This window comes from Sciurus carolinensis, chromosome 7 (genome assembly GCF_902686445.1).
Source record: "Sciurus carolinensis chromosome 7, mSciCar1.2, whole genome shotgun sequence".
In the NCBI taxonomy this organism is placed as follows: Eukaryota; Metazoa; Chordata; class Mammalia; order Rodentia; family Sciuridae; genus Sciurus; species Sciurus carolinensis.
The window spans coordinates 96,031,648-96,055,096 of record NC_062219.1 but is presented as its reverse complement, the minus strand read 5'-3'; the positions used below and the strand labels follow the sequence as shown (position 1 = coordinate 96,055,096).

General features: G+C 37.2%; 1 protein-coding gene across 4 annotated transcripts in view; it reads left to right on the top strand.

The window, feature by feature from the left end:
• The first annotated feature begins 13,364 nt into the window (after nucleotides 1–13,364).
• Phf3 (PHD finger protein 3) overlaps nucleotides 13,365–23,449 on the top strand; it is an 85,421-nt gene continuing 75,336 nt past the window's right edge. For 2 of the 4 annotated variants that reach the window (XM_047558049.1, XM_047558046.1), the window contains exon 1: nucleotides 13,365–13,686. The gene's annotated coding sequence lies outside the window, so the exon portion shown is untranslated. The remainder of the gene's footprint in view (nucleotides 13,687–23,449) is intronic. The other 2 variants (XM_047558050.1, XM_047558047.1) reach the window with 1 other exon arrangement.

Genomic DNA, 23,449 nt, shown 5'->3' with positions numbered 1-23,449 from the left:
ACTCTCCAGTGGAAATCAATTATGTGTTGTACAATTCAATTCTAGAATCAGATTTGAACCGCACAGATTAAGAACGCAGTTCCAAAAGACTGCCCCACTTTGCTGGGCCTACTGGCTCATGACTGTAACTCCCCCTGCTTAGGAGGCAGAGGCAGGAGGATTGCAAATGCAAGGTGAGCCTCAGCAACTTAGAGAGACCCTCAGCAACTCAGTGAGAACCCAACTCAAAAATAAAATAAAATAAAAAGGACTGGGGAGGGCTGTGGTAAAGCACCCACAGGTTAAATCTTCAGTACCCCCCCCCTCAAAAAAAAGACTTCCCTCACTTCTTCAGGTACCAATCACAAGTCTCAGGTTCTGATCTGTGACTAACTGTCTATAAATTGGGATTCCTATGACCCTACTCCCTGCCACCTCAGGTTTGATAATTTTCTAGGATGGCTCACAGAACTCAGGGAAACATTTTTCTTTTACTTACCCAGTTTTTAGAATAGATATTACAGATGAAGAGCCAAATGTAAGAGATGCATCTCTCTGGACCTGATACCCTCTAAGCACTTCCACGTGTTTAACAACTTAGAAGCTGTCTGAACTCTGTCCTCTTCAGTTTTTATGGAGGCTTCATTACACAAGACTGATTGATTTCAACATTGGCCATTGATATCAATGTTGAAAGTTCAAGGGTTCTGATTACACAGTTGGCTCCGCTAGCAACCAGTCCCTGTCAAGAGGCTATTCAAAGTCAGCTCATTAGAACAAGAGCTATCACCTAGGAAATTCCAAGGGTTTTAGGAACTGTATGTCAGTAACCAAGAACTGAGACCAATATATGTATTCCTTAATATTTCACATGTAAACACATTTACTTTCTTGCAGGTTTGGAGGTTGAAAGTCCAAGATCAAGGCGCTGGCAGGGTTGGTTTCTCCTGAGACTTCTTTCCTTGAAATGTGGATGTCAGCCTTCTTGTTGTGTACTCACATGGACATTTCACTCTGTGTGTGTATCCCTGGCATCTCTTCTTCTTCTTTTAAGAACACCAGCCATACTGGATGAGGGTCCCATCTTTATAACCTCACAAAATCTTATCTCCTAAGAGCTCTATCACCTAATACAATTGTTACTGAACCAGGCCCATTTTGCCTGCCATGCAGTATGCCAATGACAGAAACAAGTTTTGCAGAAGAGAAAGAGTTTATTTATGAGGTGGCCAAGTGTGGGGATAGGAGAGCAAGTCTTAAATTTACCTCCCCAAGGATAGGGTATAGGGATATATATTGGAAAAAGAGGCAGAATCATTTAAGGAATGGGGAAAGGTGATTGAAGGAGAAGAAATCAGTGGTCTAGGCATGTGTAATCACTCTTCATAGCTCTTCGCAAGAGGTGCGTTCAGAAACTGATGGCATTAGCATGATCTGAGGGCAGTTTTTGGCGCCCTGATGTCAAAGAAGTTACCCACTGGATACCTGCACAGGCCCACTGTTGAAGTCAGTGATTTCAACAAAAGTGACTTTCAAGCCCCTGATAAGTAACCTAGTTAAGTGGTTATCATCATGATCCACATGTCAGAGAAATTATCTACAGTAATTCTAGTGGAGACTAGTCATGTATTATTTATGTGACCCCAATGTTGTGACTTTAAGGCAAGTAACTAAAATCAGACATAATGAGTTAAGTCTAAAGGCTTTATTCAGATTTTCCCTTGATTTCACAAGTAAGTACATTGGGATGGTTTTGGTGCACTATCCTAGAAACCATCTTCCTCTCTGGAGTCTGGCTCCTATTTGCACATTTGCCCTACAGGGACTGAGTTTCTTGCTTGGCATCTCAGGCCCTTCTGTGGCTAGATTATCTGACATTTCCCCCAAGTCCTTACTTCCTAGTATGTGCTGCTAGAACCCTAAAATTCTGCTCATGTAGCCATTACCCAATTAGATCAAATAATTTGTGATCATGTTCCCAAGTTCAGATACTTAGCTTTCATTTGTGTGGGTCTATTATGTACTGAGGTCACAGATACTTAAGAATAAAACTGGGATTACTGATGCCCCTGATGTTGGAATTTGGTGGGATCTAGCCACAGCAATGAAAAAAATAAGTATTTGCCAGTGAGAAGAGATATTCTTAACTATCCTATTGTAAATTTATATCTTCACCCACTGAGACCCCTTAAGATAATATAAGTCCCACAAACCATACTTTCCCTCCATTGTAGTCCAGTCTCGGCCTTGATTATTATCTCATATTTTCAATTCCATATTGGTTTTGGTTTTCTTTGATGGCTGTACAGACAAATGCTTTTGTCAGTATCATTGTGGGTATCCCTGAACTTGCATATGACCAGTGATTCTGTGAACACACATTTCTGTCATAGTTTGAATCTCAAATGTCCTCCAAAGATCTTTTTTGTTGTTGTTTGTTTTTCGAGTACTGGGGATTGAACTCAGGGGTATTTGGCCACTGAGTCACATCCCCAGCCCCATTTTGTATTTTATTTAAAGACAGGGTCTCACTGAATTGCTTAGTGGTTTGCTTTTGCTGAGGCTGATTTTGAACTCGAGATCCTCCTGCCTCACCTTTCTGAGCCACTGGATTCCAGGATTACACTGATTACAGGAATTGCCACCAGTCAAAGGTCTGTGTTTTAAAGGCTTGGTCCTCAGCTCCTGGTACTATTGGGAGGTGGTGGAACCTTTAAGAAGTGGAACCTAGTAGAAGGAAGTTAAGTCATTGGGAGGGTGCTCTTGAGGAGGATATTGGGACCCCAGTCACTTATCTTTTTTTTCTCTGCTTCTGAGCCACTGTGAGGTGAACATGCCTACTCTACCACATCCTTCCATGATACACCATGGTGCCACAGGCCCAAGGAAACAGGATTATGCACCATGGACTGAAACCTCTGAAACCATGTTCTAAAAATAAGCCTTTCCTTCTTATAAGTTGATTATCTCAGGAATGTTGTCACAGTAAAGTTAACACACCTGTATGTAACATACACCAAGCATGCCATTTGAATGTATGATATTCAAATACCCACTTTGTAAGTAAGCATTCTAAAAATAGCACGAACACGTCCTTTTGGGTTTTGTATTTCGAAAGTATTAATTACTTGAAGTATACATTTGAGCCCACAAATTTTTATAAAAATTTAAATAATAATACCAGACAGAATAATAAAGATTAGATCGCATCATTATCATAGTTGTAACTTTTGCACATCTTTTACAAAAGATGTCTGGTATGCTATAGTTCATGGCATCAAACAAAACAATCTTCAGGAATTAAATTTCAGTTTTAGCTACGTAATTTCATTGGTATAAAGTAGATTTTGAAGGAAAAAATTCCTTGAGGTTTTTTTTAACTGTGAGGAGAAATTAAAAATATTGTATTAGTTTTTCTAACGTAGACATTGGAATTGATTTTTCAGGTGCTTATATAAACTGTTCAATCAAGATGAAATATCTGCTATTACATTTATGAAAGCCTTAAAACTGAAATTTGTTTTTACTGTAGTTGCAGATTATAATATTAGCATAGCAGGACTTACTAACAACTAATGATCACCTGCAAAGAAGTTCACTTGTGTGTAGAAACAGATTTTTGGAGAAAGGGCAAACATTTCTCACATGATACCAGGCACAAAGATCCTCCTGTCATTTAACTCCATGGAAGATTCTGAAATTGGTAGGCATGTAGTCAAAACTGAGAAGGAAATGGAAAATCAGAAATTTTCTTTCCCTTGAAGCTTAATTCATGTCCCACTACTACATTTTTAGATCTAAAGTTTAAGACATGAACATATTTGTATAAGACAAGTAGTTTATGAAAATAAATTAAAATAAATGTGTAGGGGCTGGGGTTGTGGCTGGGGCTGGGATTGTAGCTCAGTGGTAAGCACACTTGTTTGTCATGTGTGAGACCCTGTGTTCAATGTTCAGCACCACATATAAATAAAGAAAATAAAGGTCCATTGACAACTAAAAAAAAATTAGAATAAAATAAAATAAAATAAATGTGTATGTGTAAAAACAACAATTATTTTGCACTAGGGATTTGACCCAGGGGTGCTTTACCACTGAGCTCCATTCCCAGCCCTTGTTATTTTTTTAATTTTGGAACAGGGATTCACTAAACTGCTGATGCTGGCTCAGACTTGTGATCCTCCTGTCAGCCTCCTGAGTCATCGAGATTCTAGGTATATTCCACCACGTCCTGCGGAACCATTAAAATTGGACTTTTTGTAATACTTTTTATAATTCCTAATATTAAATTTTGATTAAAATTTCAGTTTATTAGATTTTAGAAGCTTATTCTTTTATGATAACATTCAATTTGGGCTTCTGGTATTTGCTGAATATTAATTTTACCAATTCAGTGATTTGGCATTTGCCAAAAATGTTAATCTGTGCATATATAAAAATGTATTTTGTTTTATTATAATGTGAAAGGAATACCCATTTTCTCCTACCCCAACTGGTGATAGTGAGCTACCTTTAGTGTACAAAACTTTGATCTCCCAGACATCATTACCCTATATACACCTTTGATTGCATGAATTCTGTGACTCTACATCATGTACAACCAGAAATGAAAAGTTGTACCCCACGTGTGTACAATGAATCGAAAAGCACTCTGCTGTCATGTATAACTAAATAGAACAAATAATTTTTTTAAAAGGGCTGGGTATGTTGCTCAGTGATTAAACACCTCTGGGTTCAATCCTTGGTACCAAAAAAAAAAAAAATTTTTTTTTTGATCTCCTCATTCTCATTCTCCAGTCAGTATAACATACTGAGGTTAAACATCCTTCTGACACCTTTATGGACAGAGGAAGGATGAGTCCAGTGATCCCGTTAAGGAGTTTCAATATCTAAGATATCAGGTAGACACATTGCCTTAATCTGAAAATTACTGTGTTTCATATGAGCTCAAAGTCTGCTAACTCCAGCTTTCCTTGCTTATGCTAATTGCCTATTAAATCACTACTCAAGTGTTTGCGTATAAAGGAGGGGACAGTGTGACAGTGATGAGGTCTAGACTGAAGATGATGTTTCTCAGAACTATGAGAACTGTCAACTTCTGAGGTAACAACAAAGTACCATGTTCCCTGAAATCTGGTAGGTGCTAAAACTATTTATTTTCTGCTCTAGAAAGGAGGGAAACACCTCCTCCCACTTCCGTACCACAATTGGTCTTCTGGAACCCAAGAAGTGCTTTGTACCTTCCGATTTCATGAAATCCTTCCATAACATAACTTCCTTGGCTTCTGCCTGCAGGAACATTGGGAAAAAATTACACCAAAACAATGTCCATGTATTTCAGTCTTCATTCTTTGACCCTTGATGCCTGGGGAGTACTGGGGTGGGGTGATTGGCACAAAGGTGGTAAGCCCAGGTGAAAGATGATGACAAAACAAAAATCCTTTCCTAGAGGTTAAAGTCCTGAAGCAAATCCATTCTTGGCAGATGTAGGTCATCAAGCCAAGGAATGTTTATTGAATTTCTACTGAGCCATGTGTCATGTTTGGTTCTAGAGCTGACAACATTTGTTTGAATAATACATAGTTATAGCCCTTTTGAAGTTTACAATCGATGAGAAAAAGATAATTAAACAGTTAATTTGCACATCCTTAATTAATTTCAAGTACAGAGTTTAAAAAAAATGTCAAAGGGTGCTGGAGAGAATATATCCATTGAAGTTGAGCACTGAGACAGATCTCATGCCTGACTCCCTAGCCTTTCACAATAGTCAGGTGAAATATGTTTTCTTTCTTTTTTATTTTATTTTAATTTTTTCTTAAAATTATCGACAGAAGAATGCATTTTGATTCATTGGACATACAGATTTTCATTTCTCTGGTTGTACATGATGTAGATTCACACCATTTGTGTAATCATACATGTACATAGGGTAATGATGTTTGTCTCATTTCACCATTTTCCTCCCCCCACCACTCCTCCCTGTATTTCCCTCTACACAATCCAACATTCCTCCATTCTTCCCTTATTCCCTTCTCTCCAATCCATTATGTATCAGCATCCACTTATCAGAGAAAACATTTGGCCTTTGGTTTTGGGGGATTGGCTTATTTTACTTATCATGATGTTCTCCAACTCCATCCATATACCTTCAAATGCCATATTTTTTCTTCTTTATGGCTGTGTAATATTCCATTGTATATATATATTCCATATATATATATATATATATATATATATATATATACCACTGTTTCTTTATCCATTCATTTACTGAAGGGTATCTAGGTTGGTTTCACAATCTAGCTATTGTGAATTGAGCTCCCCTGAACATTGATGTGGCTGTGTCACTGTAGTATGCTGATTTTAAGTCCTTTATGTAAAGGCCAAGGAGTAGGATAGGTGGGTCAAATGGTGGTTCCATTCCAAGTGTTCTAAGGAATCTACATATTACTTTCCAAAGTGGTTGCACTAATCTGCAGTTCCATCAACAATATATGAGTGTGTATATTTTCTTTTATTACCACAAGTTTGGTGAGTTTGGATTTCATCCCGAAATAAATGAGAGGAAATTGGTTAGAGGTGCATTTTTAAAAGGTGATTGTGACCTCAATAAGAATAAAGTGGGGAAAGGTATGAGTCTGGACTTGGGCAGTGATCATAGGAATGGGTAGAAGAGAGTTGGTACAGATTTCGAAGAGATACAAATATCAAAACTTGGTGAATGTTTAGATATAGGGCATAAGGGAAAAAGAAATCCAAGGTATCTGGTAAAGAGAACAATGGAGGAAAAGTAGGTTTAGAAAGGAAAGTCATGAGTTCAGTTTGGAATATATTTGAGTGTCCTTTAAATACTCACATAGTGATTCAGAACAGTTCCTTTGTTTAATGGATTTGGAAGTTAGTTGAGAGGTTTGAAGGCAAATCGAAGGCAAATTTGGGTACTTTCAGCTGTCTGGTTAATGCTTAAAGAGAGTGCAGACAGTACCAACAGATAAAAAGGACAACTTCTTTTAAAATAAAATTATAAGACCTGTGTGGATGCTATATACCCAACATCTAATTTAATCTCAAATTCTTAGAAAGTACTCAAAATTTGAATAAATGAAGCCCACCTGGCTGCTGATCCTCCCAGATGCTCAGAGGAATAGACACTTATTCTCTAAGCTCCCAAACTACACCACATTTCAGAAACAGGATACCCTCTTTAGCTTGTAATGAGGATGCACTGTCTTCCCTGGTCTCACATGCCTTTTTATGTCAGGTATACCTGACATCATATGAAGCAAGCCCAGAGGCAGTCTATATACTTCACTCTTCTCTCTCAAATTCTAAATGATGCCCAGCTCCAGAGAGCCATCTCTGCTGCCCTTTTGTTCCTCTACCTACATGTACTTTTCAGTTAATGCAATCCAGGCCCATGACTTTAAAATCACCTTTTATATGCTGATTGCTTGAAAAATTCATAACTCTAGCTCTATCATTACCCCTGAATTTTAAGCTTTTATATCCAACTACTACTTTGAAATTCTCTTTTGACTATCTCACACATATTTATTTCTGTTATCAAACCCAGATTCAGAGGCTTATCCTGTAAAAGCGGTCCACTTTATGCTTTGACCATAACCCTTGCTGCTCTGCCACTGCAATTTATATTTTAAATGAACATGTTTCTTTCTCTTCCCCTCTCCCTGCTCCTTCCTAATCTCTCCCCCTCTATTTCTTTCCCATCCTAGTTATCTGTCCGTAGGTACACACCCACGGCAGGAAAGCAGTAATCCAGACAGAAGATCTCAGAAATGACTATATCATAAATTAACAAGTAAATTACAACGGCAACAGAAAACATGTGGAACGTAGCCTTTTGAGTCACCTCTATAAAAGCCCCCTGTGTTTCTCCTTCAGTAGTAAAGCAATAAACCTTCTTTTTCCTTTTTCTCAAAATTGTGTCCTCGTTATTGGATTGGCATCATGGACAAGAACTAAAGTTTTCAGCAACAATCCCACGGAAAAACCACTGTCCAAGAGACAAGTGTTAGGTAGAAAAAAAATACTCTATTCAGTGGCCAGAAAATGCAGAAGAAGTTTTGTTTACAAACTAGGTTCTTAACTCTGAGGGATTATGGATACAGGGTAGAAAAGATGAGGGAGAAGGATAGGCTAACACAGGGAGGAATATTCATGTTCTTTCTGAGAATAGGTGGAGATCTTCAGGAACTTGTCATTTCTTTCAGGGTCTGATGTTTCTGGTCTTGGTGGCTGGTAAGTGTTTTAAGCCTTAAAGTGAGTAAGGGAAGGAGAGACCAGGCAAGTCTAGGGTGGTAATGACTAAAAGAAATGAAATTTCATTTTGATGCGAAAATGATCTAAAATTGTGGTAATGACTGTACAATTCTGTGAATATACCCTAAATCATTAAATGGTACACTCTAAATGTGTTAATTGTATGCTTCATGAATTATATCTCAATAAAACTGTTCCCCAAAACGAAACACAAAACCCCTCAGATCATGTTAACTCCTTAAAAAATCTCCAAGTGAGTTGGATGTGGTAGCACACACCTGTGATCCCAGCTACTCAGGAGGTAGAGGCAGGAGGATTGCAAATCAGAGGCCAGCCTTAGTAATTTACCGAGAGCCTGTCTCTAAATTAAATTTAAAAAAGGACTGGAGTTAAAAAAAAGACTGGGGACACAGTTCAGAGGTAGAGTGCTTGCCTAGCATGTCCAAGTACCTGGTTTTCATGCCCAGTACTGCTAGAAAAAAGAAAAAGAAAAATCTCCAGACCTGTAATCCCAGCAACTGGGGAGGCTGAGGCAGGAGGATTGATTGCATGTTCAAAGCCAGCCTCAGCAACTTAACAAGGACCTAGGTAACTTAGCGAGACCCTGTCTCAGAATAAAAAATAAAAAGGGCTGAAGATGTGCTCAGTGGTTAAATACCCCAACCAAAACAAAACAAAAACAAAAACAAACAAAAAACCCCAAAACCAAAAACCTCAAATTGCTTTTCATTTTGTTTATAATATATTCTAAATTTCTTGTCTTAGTCTACCAGGTTCTTGCCAATCTCAGCTTTTGGTTTTATACCCTCTGCTCCAGTCACACTATCCTTCTTCTGTTTTAGAACATCTCAAGTATGTTACCACTATGGTGTCTTGGAATTAGCTTTTCTCCCCTCCCCCTCTAGAGCATTCTTCCACTATGACTTCCTTATTGTCCACTATCACATAGCATCATCCCTATACTGTCTTCCACCTCCTCAGGTCTGATGAAATCCTGTTTCTTGGCTCTCTGTTAGCGTTTCATTACCATAACAAATTCCTGAGCTAATCAACTTATAAACAGAAAAGGTTAATTTGGCTGATGGTTTCAGAGGTTCTAGTCCATGACCAGTTGGGCCCATTGCTTTGGACTTGTGGCAGTACATTGTGGAGGAAGTACATCGCAGAGTAAAGCCACTTACCTCATGACCCTGAAGCACAAAGGAGAGAAAAAAGAAGGGACAGGGGTCCCACTACCCTCTTCAAGGACACACTCTCAGTGACCAAAGACTCCCACTAGGCCCCACCTCTTAGAATTTCCACCAGCTCCCAATAGCACCAAACTGGGGACTAAGTTTTTAACAGATGGGTCATTAGCGGGTGTTTAAGATCAAAAGTACATTACCCTTTCTTCCAATCTTTCCAATATATGTGCTAAATTCCAATTTGTGATCAATAAAGTTTCCTACATATTTCCACTGATGGAATAACCTGAGAAAAATTTCCTCTTGGGGTCTAGATTCCCCAAGCAAATGCTTTCTCTCTCTGTAGGCATTATGTTGTACACATGATTTTGAGACTTTTTCTTCAGTTATAGTTTGAATTTAAACAAGAATTGTAAATTGACTTTTCATGATATAATTTGAAAGATTAATGAATGAGCATATTAACCCAGGTTAGCCCAATAAGAAAAAAATCCCCCATCCTTCATTTTGCAACAGTCTAGCCTAAAGGACATGCGTTATGCTGTTTCTGTATCTTGAACTTCCTGCAGAAGTTGCTTCCCATTTCTTCGGATACTATAAATTAGAGAGTTGGGAAGGGACAAATCAATCCTAACAGGACTTGATTACCATATGAGGAAGTTTGCCTTTTATTCTTTAAGGTTTAGAGAACCAAGGAAAATTTCAAGTAGGGAGGTGATAACACTTTCTTTGTTAAAAGAATTTTTATGGTAGCAACATAGATAATCAGATAATGAATCTTTTATAGCTCCTGAAAAACATCAAATTCTCTGGTATATCTTCACCCCTGAGGACCCACTGACAGAAATGCCTCAGGCCCACTCCAGGTCAGATAAAATGTGAATGTGTCTTCTGGCCAACCATTGTCACACCAGGATGCATTGTAATTCTCCATTGCCCTTCTGAGATCCTCAAGGGCAGGAACAATGCAGTTTATTTTAAAAATCTTCTAGGTACACAACTGAATGGATAAAAAAATGAGCAAATAAGTGAAGTTCTGAAATGGCAGAAAAAGGAATGCAAAGGGGATGACTGACAGAAGATCCCGTAGACAGGTAATGACAGTTGGTTAGGTATCTGGTGTCTTGAGTCTTTCTTTGCTCCTCTGAGCCACAGAATTGCAGAAGTCTTTAAGGGTGACCTATAGCTTGCACTTTCTTGATACATTGAAAAGATTTATTTCATTATTTGACCTAGCCTTCCTTAGGTTCCTCCCACTCCTAACTCTTTTTAGTTCCTGTAAATTATTCACCCTTGAAAGGGCATGTATTCCTTTTACCCACTGATTATTGTTGAAAGCTTGAGTTGGCTAACATTTTTTTTTGGAGAAAATAGGTAAACAAATGTGTGGAAAGGAGAAAGCATGACAATGAAAGAAATATAAAGTATCCTGGGTTAGAGTTACAAGTTCAATGATGGTATCAGTAATATGAATTCTGGATATTTTGACTCAGCTGTTTTGACCCCATGTTCACGCATAAAATCATTTAAACTTCTTCTAAACTAACATGAAAGTGGATGCCTCTAGAAGATACTTTCTAGAGAAAATTTTATTAAATAAATTCAACATTTTTATCTATTTTCTGCTTTTTGCAGTGAACTCTTCAATTTTTTCCCCATTTTTTACTACTCTAGTGAACTCATACTCTGAAAACCAGCATTTCAATAACAGGAAGCATTTTTTATATCAAACTAACTTTTATATCTGCATTGTATATCTTGCATGGCTTTAATCTAAACCAGGCTTGATTCTCCTGGGTGAGAGTTTTGCAAGATTCAAATTGTCAGTTTTCCTTCTCATATTTTAGTCAAATACAAACATAAGTCAGTTTTAGGCATTTTGTTTTGTCTTGCTCTTTTTTTTTAAAACCAGTATGATTTTCAAATAAGTCTTTTAACTAAAAAAGGGTCCTGTGTTCAGTTACAGACATTCCTAGTATTTTTATGCTGGCTATTACTTTTAGTAATCTTTCTACGATTGAGGTAAAAGACAGATAGTCTATTCTTATCTCTGGAAGCAACAAGTAAAGATCATTAGTGGACAAACATGAATCTGGGCACTTGGCTGATTCAAAACAACAGAATCAAAGCTTCATGCATCATGCTATATAGCAAGTTTGCTGACTTTCTTAGAATCAGAAATCTTTGTTTTGTAGATGGGAGCCTTATGGTTTGCTTATTTTCCTTTTTACTTTCATTTTGTTTATTTTCCCTAATTACTAAGACTTCTCGGCTAATTACAAAGGCTTCTCATCTCTTCTAAGCGGATTTTCCATTTAATAATTTCCTTTATGAGATTCTACTCTTGAATTCCTTCAGGGTTGGATTTTGTTTATAGCAATAATTTAATCTTATTCTTTCCTAATGATCTTTTCAAATTTTACATTGAGGTCCAGAAGAGGTGTAAGGCAAGCATTATGTTTGCTTTTGAAACTGATCCCCAATATCTCGAGTAAAAGAAATATTTTTGGTTATTCATTTCTATTTTCTTTCCTCAAAAGAAAAATAAATAAATAAATAAAAGATTGTAAAGCAAAGTCTTGAGGGATTGATGAGTCAAGACGGAAGGTGGAATGCTAGAAATCTGGCAGAATCAGGACAATCCAAATCTCCTTCTAGAAGCCCAGGGTATCAAGAGTACTTAAAATGTCAGAAAAGTAGAGAGAGTAAAGAAAGGATCACCACATGCCTGTGACTTATTCTACCTTGTACTGGTCTTGCAGTGTGAACTGTGGTTGGTGTGAGATTTATGTCAACAAGTAGAGATTTTGGAATAGTGCAGTTCACATGAATAATAAGGTGCTCTGCAGTTCTTACTGAACACTGAAATAGTCTCTACAGAAAGAAGACACAGTTTCTGTCCTTAAGGGCTCATTTTGGTCCAAGTGACCGAGAAGCAAGAGTTAAACCACAGTGCTCATTAGGACTGGTATGGGGTAAGCCCTTAACTACTGTGGAAGCACCCAAACTTGACTGAGGATTCTGTCTTTTTAGTTTCAGGACCTCTGTACACTCTCAAATACTGAGGGATTCCCAAGAGCTTTTCTTTATATGGTTGTATTACTGATATTTACCATCTTAGAGATTAAACCTGGAAAAATTTAAACATTTATTATTTAAAAACAACCAATTGCATCTAACCACATTAAACACACACACACACACAAAATTCTGACAAATGAACAGTGTCGTTGTTTAAAATTTTTGCAAATATCCTTAATGTCTGGCTAGACAGAAAATGACTGGAATCTCTTATCTGTTGTTCCATCAGTTTCTACATACTGTTTTGGTTGAAAGGTGGGAAGAAATTTGGCCTTAAACATATGCTATTGTCAAAAGAATGGCGGCTTCTGTTTAAGGTCTTGGGGATTCTCAGGGACCTCAAATCACATTCTGAAGACTGCTTATTGAATACCAGGACACCAAGAATGTTTCTTGGTGCAGGCAATTTCAGCCTTGAGATGGACTGGCTAGATGGCGGCAGGGTGAGGGTGGCAGTAGTCAATGGTGACTGTCGTGCAGAGCCATCAGAGAATATGTGGGCATCATCTACCATTCTTGAACTTACAGCCAACTAACCAAAAGATCCTTGGGGGTGGGGAGCAGCTTTGCCGATCCATATTACATTAACTGTCAAGCCCTAGTGCTTATTACAGTCGAGAAAAGGCGCCCATCTATTGCTTTACCCTGCCCGCCGCCGGTGAGCTGGACGCTAGACATCCGCGGGCGGTGCCGCGTCCCTAGAAGACGCAAGCCCAGTGGAACCCGCGGCCGGGGGCCCAGCGGAGGCGCGGCGCGGGAGGACCCAAGAGCGCAGGCGCGGTGGCTACGCAGGCCGCGGCCCCCGGAACGGTAAACAGTGGCGTCACGTGACGCGCCCCGCTCTTGCTCCCGCGCCGCCGCCGCACGCCGATGGCTGCGGGGTCTCGCGGCGCCGCACGATCTCCACGAGGCAAGCGACTCTAGGGCCCAAGGCGGTGGCGGCTGCAACGAGGATTAGGAAGGCGACGCGGAAGCCAGGCATAGTGTCGTCAGCAGCAGCAGCTCGGTCCCGGGAGGAAAAGAGGCTGTGGCAACGACGCCGACGTCCTGCGCGTACCCCCTCTCCGCGGCACCCACCGGCCCCCTCCTCCTCCTCAGCGGCGGCGGCACGGCCACCATCTTCCTCTTGCTGCCAGTGGTAGCGCTCGTCTGGAGGAGCTGGGTGAGTTGCGGCTGTGGCCGCGGCCAGGGAGACGGGCAATCCTCCCCTCCCCCGTCCCCTTCCACACGCACGGCGCCTCCGCGGGCCTCCCCGCCCTCCCGCGGCGGACACTGCCCGCCTTTCTCCCGCGCCGCGGGGAAATCGCCTCCCGGGCCTCTTGCGCAACGTCCACGGCCTACCCGCGCCCCGCCTCGGCCGCCGGGACCGTTTGGACCACGGGCTGGGGAGGGAGCCGCGGAGGCGCGGTCTCCAGCGGAAGGTCGGGTCCGCGGCCTCTCCTCGGCCCTTGTCTACTAGTTGCCCCGCCGCTGCCGACGCGCAGGCCGGGAGGCGAGGCACAGCACGGCGGGCGCTGCCGGGAAGGCCGGGCTTGCAGGCTGCCGGATCCGCAGCTTCGGGCATTCGCTTTCTCCTGGAGCCCCAGCGTCGAGCTCTGGGCCCCGGGGCCGGGAGGCGGGGAATGGCTTTGGCCGCGAGACCGATCCTTTTGCCCACCCCGCTTTTGAAGAGGGTTGTGGGTGCTCCATCCATCCTCCTGTTAACGCGCGCTTTTGTGCTCGGGACCCAAACTGTCGGCTCCTTTCGCGTAGTTTGAAATGAGAAGCCTAGAATCTTGTCTTCTGATAATACGTTTAATTTAATGAACCACTTGTCGATACGTACGTGTTAATGGTGCTAAATAACTGATCACCTGACACGGCGAGGGGGTGTTGGGAGAAAGGGAAAGAATGTTGGTACAGCTCACGGTTCAGTGTCTCTTCTTTCCCTCAGGAATGTATTGCCGGGTCAGATGACCTTTTCCCATCTTTGGGTTTCCAAATGCCATTTCCAGGATTCAAATGTGTGATTATTAGCCTTATGCGGTAATCATTAGTAGAATATGATTGTGGTATAATGGAAGTGGCAACAGTGCTTTAATATCTGCCTGTTCCTGATTTTTTTTTATATGTAGAGATGTTAAAAAAGAATCATTGATAATTGAACCATCCCTAAATACGAACTTTACTCACTTATTTTAACCAAAATATAAAAACGATAACAGTAAAGTACTTTTAGGTACTTAAATAGTAGCTGTATTGAGTTACTTTTTCGGGATTGAACTTTTGTCTTTTTTTAGCTGGTCATTTAAGATCTTCCAAAACTACACCTCAATTATTTAGTTCCTTTTTTTTTTTTTTTTTTTTAAGTCTTCAATGAAGTGTTTGGTAGTTACAAAATGTTTGTAGGTGAATATGTGTGTTTGTGATAAGAAAGAAATGTGAGTCCAATAACCAGGAAGTTTGCTATTGTAGCATACTTAATATTTTTGAATTTATAGTTCCCATTACAGAGCACAGAAGGTGTTGTTTGAAGATTATTGTTATGTCAAGTAATACTTGTAAACTTTGCCATCACATTGACCTTTTCCCCACTTTTTAATTTTTTTCTTCCCATTCTTCTGTTTATTGGTCATGTGTTACCATAATGATTCTTTCCCCCAACATCATCATCACTATTATTATTTTAAAATAAATACTCTATTTTCCAAAGACAGAAATAGAATTTAAGGGGGACTTTTAGTAGTTACTACTGCCCTGATCAAGCCACACATTCAGTGACTTCCTTAGCTGCAGAAATACTTACACTTGGCTGAAATGGGTCACTTTCATTTAAAAAGAATTACAATTAGAAGGTTTATTTGGTAATTGTACTAGTGAATATCAAACTGGTAATGGATGAATCAGTGATAGGACCAAAGTTTTCCCTGTTCCTTGCATACTTTATGGGTCTATTTATTGAAGAGCATTAAAAAATGCAATTTATTTTAGTGCTTTAGTATACTACTGGGAGAACAGTGAAGCTCTGTCTTCCACTGAAATTAGTTATGTATTCTTTGTTAGAAAGTACTTAAATAACTTGATCATGTTGATCTTAACAGTATGCTAATATGTTGTATATTCCAATAAATCATATCTAAGAGAATTGGTGGAAAAGTGAGTGAAAAATAGGTTTGATCAAATAAAAATATCAAGATAGAAGAGTTGAAAGCATAATTGTCTTTGTTGTTATATTACTCATTTAAAACCATGTTATTAAAATTTAAATTATATTGAGTATTCGAATCATCTAGGAAAGGTTGGTAGTCTTTGCCTTTTATAAAGTATTGTTGGTAAAAGTTGGAAGGCAACAAGTAACAATTTTGTTTATTGCAAAATGAAAGAGTTCAGATTTTTACATACTGTAGGGCCTACCTGGAAAACTGTTGAATGAAAGTTATGCACACAATTCTTTTTTTCTGGTGCTAAAACAGATAATGACTTTTCTCTGACAAGATAATACAGTGTTTGCTTTTTTGATATTTTTTGCTTTCTTATATGTGTAAGATACACGTAAAAATACAGAATAAGTTCTGTTATGTCATAAATTTTTTTATGTATTTTTTCTGAAAATAATACTGCTTCAATTTTTAAATGAAACAATGGAGATTTATTGGTCAGCATTCAGGTTTTTGTATTATAATTAACTACTTCACACAGTGTCAGGGAGTTCAGGATTCTTAGAGTGCCGATTTAAATATTTTCATTCATCCGCGTTTCAGGAATTCTTTCTGACAAGTGGCTCTAGATTTTATTTCTTTTTAGGAATAGAACATCTTAGGCTGTATTTTATTTTTTTCTTGGAGCATTCTCTGAGAATCCTGGAATACTTTTTAGAAACATAGATATTTTTTAAACTACAAAAATTATTTGCATACTGTTACACATTTATGATACTGTTACATCTTTGAGAATAGTGAAAAACATTTTCCTTTAATTGTTGCCCTTTGATTACATGTGGAAAGATACTGAGATTATTGTTTGATAAAAATACTTGAGACCCAGATACTATTTTTACTCTTATGGAACATAATCTATGCTGGAAAATAAGATTCAAAGACACGAATTGTTAGATCAGTGTATTTGAGTTAAAATGTGAAATAGTTCAAGAATTATAACAGGTGTATGAAATTTTTAGATGTATAGACTATACAGTTATTGCTATGAATTATGATGGGTTATTTTTGGGTGGAGTACCAGGGATCGAACCCAGGGGTGCTTAACCATTGAACTACATCCCCAGTCCTTTTTATGTTTTATTTTGAGACAGGGTCTCATTAAGTTGCTGAGGCTGACCTCGAATTTAGTGATCCTCCTGCCTCAGCCTCCCACATCACTGGGATTACAGGCATGTGCCACCATTCCTGGCGAATTATGTATTTAATTTAGAACATTTTAATGGTCATAAATTTTAAATTTTTATGATTGTTGGTACAATGAAGAGGGGAAATACAGAAATAAAAATTTTAAAGTGTTACATATTGGTATAATCTGTTGGTATAATCTAACTTTATTAGATAGTTTTGAATGGCAAAGATTATACAGAAAGGCTAAACTTAATGTTGTATTTAATTCATGGTTTGTGTGAGGGGGACACATAAAAAATAAAACTTCAGACTGTAAAAATAAGTTGCAGAGTTTTTTGTTGATGACTTCGCTTTTCCTTCAAACTGTGTTCATACACATTGAGGATAGCCATTTTGTTTTTTTAATGTGTATAGGTGGCTAAATGCACATTTCCTGCTTTATTTTGTAAGAAAAGTCAGTTTGTTTATAGTATTTTTGTAGATTTCATGGATGATATTTTAAAATTCACAAACAGTAATATATGTTATGTGAGTAGAGTACATAAAGTATAGAAATACAGGCTCAGGAATTACACTACCTGGGCTAAAATTTGAGAATACTGGGTATGTGACCTTGGGAATATTGTGTCATTGTTTGTACAATTTACTGTTCTGTATAAGAAAAATAATAATTGCACCTACTTTGTAGAGTCATTGTGAAGAGCTAATGAGACAAAGCACTTAGCATAAGACCTGGCATGTAGTAAGTGCTAAGTACATGTTGGCCTGTTACTATGTAGACTGTAGTTATAATGATGAGCTAGTTCTAGTAATTAGGCGGTTAAGTCAAACTTCTAATGCTTCTTAAAATATCACATATAATGCCAAAATAACTGTAAGCTTTGAAATTAACTCATTCTTTCTTCTGTTGGCTAGTAATTCTGCTTTTGCAAGTTTCAGCTTCTGTTAGTGCTTTTTCTAAATTCATAAATCTGCTTCGCAAGCAGACACCTTGATATCTTATGTATTCTTTTTACTTAGATACATTCAGAAAATAAGTTATCCTTGCTTTCTTTAAGAGGTTTACCAGTAGATTATAACTAATGAATGGAATTGGATTGAATTTGATGTAGAGCAGGTGACTAGGTTGCATTGCTTTGTAGAATTGTGTTTTGTAGTAGTGTCATACCACATGGCTTAACATTTTGTAATTTTCCTTGACTTTATCCTAGAAGGATAACCTGTGATTCATCTTCAGTGTTTTTATGCCATTGTGGTTAATAACTGATCTTGGTGTCATACAGAGTGGATCTGAGTCCCCACTCTGTCATTTGTTCTGTAATGTTGGGTGTACTTTTGATAAGCTTTAGCTCCCTCTTGTAAATTCAGAAAAATAATAAAAATAATAATAATAATAATTTGCCTGCCTAATTGTGCAGTTGTGAAGATTAAATATAATACATTTTAGTTATTTAGAACAGTGACCTGGATAATAAATATTTAGTGAATTTAACTTTATAAAAATATAACACAGGGTAATAGTAAGGGCAGTGACTCCCTGTCCCCATATTTGGTTTGTTTGTGTGTTTTGTTTTGGTACCTGGGATTGAACCCAGGAATGCTCACCCAACTGAGTTAAATCTCCAGCCCTTTTTAATTATTATTTTAAGACAGGTCTTGCTAAGTTGCTCAGGGCTTCACTAAGTTTCTGAGACTGGCTTTTTTTTTTTTTTTTTGGATACTGGGGATTGAACTTGGGGGCACTTGACCACTGAGCTACATCCCCAGCCCTGTTTTGTATTTTATTTAGAAATTTAGGGCCTCATTGAGTTGCTTAGTACCTCACTTTTGCTGGCTTTGAACTTGCCATTCTCCTGCCTGCCTCCTGAGTCACTGGGATTAAAGGTCCCCCCAATATATATACATTTTTGTTGCATTATAACTATATATAATGGTGGATTCATTGTTACATTATTTTGTTCATAGGGCATTAACTTTTGAATGAGATTTTTCTGCATTCATGTTTTAACTCCACCACTTAACTATAGCAAGTAGTTTAATCTCTGACCCGAACTTATTTATTTTTTGTGTAATTGGGGTTATAAAATAGGATTGTCATGTTAAATGAATTAGTAAGTGTAGAGCAGGATTTCTTGGCCTTGATACTGTTGATATTTTTGGCTGAACAATTCTTTGTTGTGGGGCTATTTTTGTGCCTTACTGTGTATTCACTAGATTTCTCTAGTACCATCTCCAATTGTGATGGCAAAACATATCTCTAAATGTGGTCAAATGCCCTCTGGAGGGGCATAATTCCCTTTGGTTGATAATTACTGATACAGAGCAGATTGTCACATTATCTGGCATGAAGTTAGAGCGCATCGTTTTATGCTTTATTGTTATTAACAGTAGTACTTTTATCTGGGATTAGCACTGGCTATTAGAATTTTTTTCTTACTAAGAATGCCTAATGAAATTGCTTAATTTAAACTATGATATAAGGACTGGAAGGCATTAAGTGTGCTTCATTTCCAGGACCTTTGCACTTGTAGATCTTTTCCTGTATTGCTCTTACCCAATTTATAAATTGATCATTCTTTCATTTCAGGTTTTGGCTAAAATGTTATTCTATTAATGAGATCTTTATTTACTATCATACATAGAATGTCTACCACCACTACTATTATTATTAGCTGTTCAATTTTCTTTCATAGACAATTATCCTGATATATTTTTAGCTCCCTATTGTTAAGTTCATTTGTGCTTTTTTAAAAAAATAAATATTATATAATTAAATTAATGCATTTATTTTAAAGTTCTTAAAAGAAAACTGAGACTTTTTAAAGTAGGTTTGTAGAAGTGTAATTTTTTCCATTATTTTATTAATCTTCCATTCTAGTCACGCTTAACCACGTAGAAAATAATGTAACTTGATTTTAGTAGTATAAACTAAATTGCCTGCAGTATAATTCTCTTTGTAGATAAAACAAGTATTTTAAAGCAGAAAATAACTTTGGGCTCAGATTAAACTTTATTTAGCATGTTAGTTCAATTTTTAATTGTATTCTGAGTCTGTAGTCCATTAGGGCTGAACTCAACCATTCATAATTAATGTATGCTTTTCTCTTTGCTTATAATATCCTCTGGACCTTCAGGTCCCAGCTTACATATCATCTCCTTAGCTTTTCTTGGCTTCCTGAGTTTCGCCTTTCTCTGTGATACTATCTGCAGCCTCCAATATGACTGACCCTTCATATTTTGTTGAGATGTTTACATGCTGTTGTATTTGTTTATATGTCTGTATTCTGTTTTGGCTTGTTAATTCCTTGAATTTGAGACTGGGGTTTGTTTCACTGGCACTCAAAGGACAATGTTTGTAATAAATGTCTAATATATGATCAAAAATAGTATTAATTAAGCATATTCAGTTCTCTTAGTTGCATACATTGTTGTCTGTAAACATAAGGTATGTCTCTGATCCCAGAAATCATTTGATTTTAGCAAACGTATTCCCAAATTATTGATACTGATTTAACTAGGTATATATTTATCATTAGCCATTTAAAATATACTCCAGATGTGCTTATTGTTTCATTTATTAAGTTTATAATACCAAAAATGTAAGAAAAGGAACTTGTTTAAATCTAGCAGTCTGTATAATTAAGATACTAATCAGCTATTAATTTTTCTCAGATCTGTTTATCTTTGTCTGTATTACTTAGGTATCTGAAAATTAGTGTATTTTTTTAAGATGTTTTATTTTGGAATAATTTTAGATTTCTAGGAAAATTGCAAAGAATCTATGAAGTTCTGGTATACCCTTAATTCAGTTTCTCTGATTATTAACAGCTGACATTAATGCTGGTGCTTTACAAGAACTAAAAGATTATAAGCACATTACTTTTAACTAAATTACATACTTTATTCTAATTTCACCAATTTATTCATCACTGTACTTTTCCTGTTCCATGATATAATCTACATTGCATTGATGAATATATTAGTGTATCCATTGTGAGTTAATATTTCTATAGTTAGTTAACATTTGTTTTCCTATTTATCTTTAGAACTTTCATTTTTGGTACTAAGCAAGAACTTCTGTTTTTGATACCTGAGACGTTTCTTAAAATCAGTTGCTGTTTATTTCTGATAAATGTTACTTTTAGGAATGTCTTGTTGGATGACTGCATACAGTCATTTTTGGCATTTTTTTCCATGCAATTGCCTGCAGAGCCAGTTGGAACTACATAAGAAAAACCAGTCTTACTAATTTATAACAGTTTTCCTCAAAATGTATTCCACAAAATACTGGTCTTGTGATGTATTCAATGGAAACTGTCTTTTTGGGTCCATAAATTTGGGAGACTTTATGCTTATTCTCTTTTAAAAGATTCCCATATTTATTGGCCTACCAAGGTGTCTCATGCAATGGTAGCTGCTTTTTTCTTTCCCCTTTTGAACCTAGGGATCGAATCCAGAATTGCTTTATCACTGTTCTATATCCCTAGTCCTTTATATTTTTTATTTTGAGATGGAGTCTTACTAAGTTGCAGAGGCTGGCCTTGAACTTGATATTCTCCTGCTTCTGCCTCCTGCAAGTGAGATGTTTAATAAACATTTATTGAATAAATAAAAGGTGTTCTTAAAGAAATGTAACTGTGTTAAACTTGCTTCTTCTCCACTTTGGACCATAGAAGCCATTTTCCTTGATAATGCCTGTTATTTGAGTCCTGAGAAACTTTCTGTGCCATACTAGTTTTGACTAAAACTGTATACTGGACAGTTGGATTTGCCCATCTTTTTAACAGTGTGCTTTATTTTGTTTTATTATTATTATTTTTTGTACCAGGGATTAAACCCAGAGGTGCTGAATCACTGAGCCATATCTCTATAGCCTTTTTTATTTTTTATTTTGAGACAGTCTTGCTTCACTAAGTTGCTGAGACTGGCTTTGAACTTGGTGAGCCTCCCTGCCTCAGCCTCCCAAGTTATTAGGATTACAGGTGTGCCTCACTGGTTCTTTAAAGACTGAATCTTACGTGCTATGAGATTAAAAATATGGTATAGGCTTTGTAGGCACTTTCAGTAAAGGACTTTGGGAATATTTTTGCAAATAGCAGTATTAAGTGGGGGAAGTTATAAAGATTTAGAATGGACTGGTCTTCCATATAGCTTTGTGATCTTGAACTGTGTGACCATAACTTGTGAATGTTCTGAACACCCCGCTTGAAAGTATAGTGTATTTGGTGCAGCAGAAAGTCATCAGGTGAAATTTATGAAATTTATTAGCCTTGTGTTGCTATGAGAGTGCCTTTTCAGTAGAGTCAGAGTACCATTTTTAGAAGGAAAATTAACAGTTTGTTTCTAGAACTAGAATTGCCTTTTTTTTTCCTTTTCGATTCATCTGAAACAGATTATTGATTGGGATCCAGCCCTCTGAAGAGAAAGTCATTTTGATTTGTAGTGTAAAGTTTGGATTCCAGCACATCCAGATAAATGAATTCATTGATAATGCTCTAATTTGCTTAATTTTGCAAATGGTAAACCCTTTTAGTAAATTATTTTTGATTGTTTGATTTATTATACTAGAATTTTTTTTGGAATCCAAAAATGTATTAGTAGAAGTATTGGTGATGTATTATTGAGACTTTCTTAGGTACCGAGATCATATAACTGTAGGGATTTCTTTCTTAAAGAGACTTTTTTTTTTTTTTTTGTGGTGCTGGGGATTGAACCCAGGGCCTTGTGCTTGTGAGGCAAGCACTCTACCAACTGAGCTATCTCCCCAGCCCTTAAAGAGACTTTTTATAAGTTTTTATCAGCATTGTTAACTACAATTTTCTGTTAATTTGGAGAATAACCAGTGAATAAGTAAAATAGGTAACATTTTCTTTCAGTGCTTTATTAATATTTCTGTGTAAATAAATAGTAAAATTTAAGTAGAGATACTGAAAACTTATTTTGAAGGGGATTAACTTTTTTAAGACCAAGAGAAATTTTCTTAACTTTTAAAAATTATTATTATTTCAGATGCAATAAATTATACTCATTAAAAATGAACCAATTTCTGAAACCATTACCACAATCAAGATTCAGGGCATTTCCATCATTCTTCAAAGTATCATCTTTTCTTTGGAGTCCATCTAACACTTATCTGTGGCCCTAGGCAACCACTGATTTGTTGAGAATGTTGGAAAATTGTTTTAAAAGACTTTAATGAATCAAATCTTTCCAGATTTGCCCTAGCTTAGCATGAAAAGGTACCACCAAGGTATGAGCTGTGGAGCCTGAAATCTGGGTTTGAACCTTGGCTATGTTTTTTTGAGGAAGATTTAAAAAATTTTAAGTGCATTTTATTTGTAAAACAGGGATAATAATAGATCCTATTTTTTATTGGGGATTAAATTATCTTTTGTAGGCAAAATGTTTAATAAAGTATGTTGTATATCGGCAAATGAAAATGTGAACCTCTTCCCTCATTTTTATAGGGGCAAAAATCAAAGGTCAATTTCAGAAAATTTTGGTAGATTTGGAGCTACTCTAAAAACCTTAAAGTATGGAGCTCAGTATATTCTGGTTAATCAGTGGGATTTTCTGAGTAACTGAACGTTAATTTTTTTT